Genomic DNA, 2,855 nt, shown 5'->3' with positions numbered 1-2,855 from the left:
GTCTTAGTTGTGGCACACGGGATCTTTCATTGCGGCGTGCAGGCTTTTCTCTAGTTGTGGCACACGGACTCAGTAGTTGTGGCGCACGGGCTTAGTTGCCCCGTGGGATCTTAGTTCCCCCACCAGGGATCGAACCCACGTCTCCTGCCTTGGAGGGTGGATTCTTTTTTTTTTTAATTAAATTTATGTATTTATTTTTGGCTGCATTGGGTCTTCGTTGCTGCACACGGGCTTTCCTCTAGTTGCGGCGAGCGGGGGCTACTCTTTGCTGCAGTGTGCGGGCTTCTCATTGCGGTGGCTTCTCTTGCTGCGGAGCAGGGGCTCTAGGCGCACGGGCTTCAGTAGTTGTGCCTCGTGGGCTTAGTTGCTCCACAGCCTGTGGGATCCTCCCAGACCAGGGCTCGAACCCGTGTCCCCTGCATTGGCAGGCGGATCCTTAAACACTGAGCCACCAGAGAAGTCCCTGGATAGACCACATTTTGTTCATCCATTCATCAGTTGATGGACATTAAGTTGATTCTACTTTTTAGCTATGATGAATACAGTAATGCTGTTATGAGCATTTGTGTACAAGTTTTTGTGTGGACATAAGTTTTCATTTCTCTGGGACGTAGACCTAGAAATGGGATTTCTGGGTCTTATGGTAACTCTATGTTTAACATTTTAAGGAACTGCCAGAATGCTTTTCACAGTGACTGCACCATTTCACATTCCCACCAGCAGGGCATGAGGGTTCCAGTTTCCACACATCCTCACCAACACTTGTGATTGTCTACCTTCTGGGTGTGGGATCTCACTGTGGTTTTGATTTGCATTCCTCTCCTGACTAATGGTGGTGAGCATTTTTTGATGTGTTTATTGGCCATTTACATATCTTCTTTGGAGAAATGTCTATTCAGGTCCTCTGCCCCATTTTAAATTTTTAAAAAGTTTTATTGAAGCATAGTTGATTTACAATGTTGTGTTAGTTTCTGGTGTACAGCAAAGTGATTCAGATATATATGTATATATATTATTTTTCATATTCTTTTCCATTATGGTTTATTACAGGATATTAAATATAGTTCCCTGTGCTGTACAGAAGGACCTTGCTGTTTATCTTTTTCTTGTTGTTGTTGTTGTCTGAGGTGTATTGAAGGTATCACAGCACAGCAGGAAGAGTCAAATGGCTCCACACAGCGCTTTGAAATTCACCCCAGCTGGAGGCTGAGTGACCTGCAGGTTGGACAGACTGCCAAAGTCCAACAGCTTCAGCATTTCCTTAGTGTCAGGATCTACTTCAGTGATGTCCTGATCCAGGGCTGAGACCTCAGGCACGTAATTATCTCTTCTCTCTCTCTCCTCCTGCAGCTTGATGGAGATACCTCTCACTGGGCCCCTCTGAATCTGCTTCATCAGACATAGCCTGCTATCTTGTCGCAGAGCGTCTTGCTGGGAATAAAGCACACGTGCTTGTTGGTATGGAAGTCGTTGCCCAGATGAGTGTAGTACTTCTCAATGATGACCCGGGCCGCCTTCTTCATGGTTTTGGTGCAGACATGGCCCATGTTGGCAGGTCCTCGGCAAAAGAGTGTTTATTTTATATACAGTAGTTTGTATCTGCTAATCCCAAACTCCTAATTTATCCCTCCCCCGCTTTCCCCTTTGGTAACCATACGTTTGTTTTCTATGTCTGTGAGTCTGTTTCTGTTTTGTGAATAAGTTCATTTGTATCATATTTTAGATTCCACATATAAGTGATAGCGTATACTATTTGTCTTTCTCTGTCTGGCTTACTTCACTTAGTATGATAATCTCTAGGTCCATCCATGTTGCTGCAAATGGCATTATTTTGTTCTTTTTTATGGCTGAGTAGTATTCCATTGTATATATGTACCACAACTTCTTTGTCTGTTGATGAACATTTAGGTTGCTTCCATGTCCTGGCTACTGTGAATAGTGCTGCTGTGAATATTGGGGTGCATGTATCTTTTCGACTTAGAGTTTTCTCCAGATATATGCCCAGGAGTGGGATTGCTGGATCATATGCTCTGCCCATTTGTTTTAAATTAGACTTTGTTGTTTAGGTTCACAACCCAGCTAAGTGGAAGGTAGAGCTTTCCCATATGCCCCTCCACCCCTGTCCATTTGTTAGTGGCACAACACAGCAAGGGACATTTTCTTGCTCTTGTTTCATGGCCATCATGGGCTGGCAGGGTCTCTGTTCCAAGTCTTCTCACTCTAGGGCCCAGGCTGATGGAGTTACACTGATCGCCATGGCAGGGGGAAGAGGAGGAGGAAGTGTTAAGTCACCCACGGGCTCATAAAGCTTCCACTCAGAGAGAATGCATGTCACTTCCACTTGCATCTCAGTGGCAAAGTGAGCCACCCAGCCATGCGTACCTCCAAGGAGATATGCAGTCTTCCCACGGGCGTGGACGGAGAGGACTCAAATCTCTGTGAACAGCTCTAATGACTCATTGCAGTTAAATAAGGTTCTTCCCTGCAGGACTTCTCAGTGCCTTTACTGTACTCTTGCTCACGGTCCCTCTCTGGAGGGAGTGGGATGCAGCAGGCAGAGTAGGCCAGATTTACTCACCTGGGGAACCCTATTCCCCCAGAGCATCTCATGGGATGAGTGTTCCCTGGAATCCCCTTTGGGAACCACTGCCACTTCCTAGAGCAGAGGTGGGCAGACTTTTTGGAAAGCATCAGATAGAAAATAGTTTAGGTTTGGCAGGCCCTGTGAACCAACTGCTCAACGCCGCTGTTGTAGTGAAAAGCAGCCACAGGTAATATGTAAACAAGTGGGTGTGGCTGTGTTCCAATAAAATGTTATTTATAGACACTGAACCTTGAATTTCATATAACTTTCT

The 2,855-nt window shown here is 45.6% G+C and overlaps 1 pseudogene across 1 annotated transcript; it reads right to left on the bottom strand.

Moving 5' to 3' along the window:
- Positions 1–930: 930 nt before the first annotated feature.
- LOC309625765 (small ribosomal subunit protein eS17 pseudogene) lies at positions 931–2,206 on the bottom strand (annotated as a pseudogene). Its single transcript has one exon. The product of its transcript is annotated as a small ribosomal subunit protein eS17 pseudogene (transcript).
- Between the last annotated feature and the right edge of the window lie 649 nt (positions 2,207–2,855).

The sequence above is a fragment of the Balaenoptera borealis genome (genome assembly GCF_965194805.1).
Source record: "Balaenoptera borealis genome assembly, chromosome: 3".
Classification (NCBI taxonomy): domain Eukaryota; kingdom Metazoa; phylum Chordata; class Mammalia; order Artiodactyla; family Balaenopteridae; genus Balaenoptera; species Balaenoptera borealis.
The sequence above is the reverse complement of the archived record's forward strand: the minus strand, read 5'-3'. Positions and strand labels throughout refer to the sequence as shown.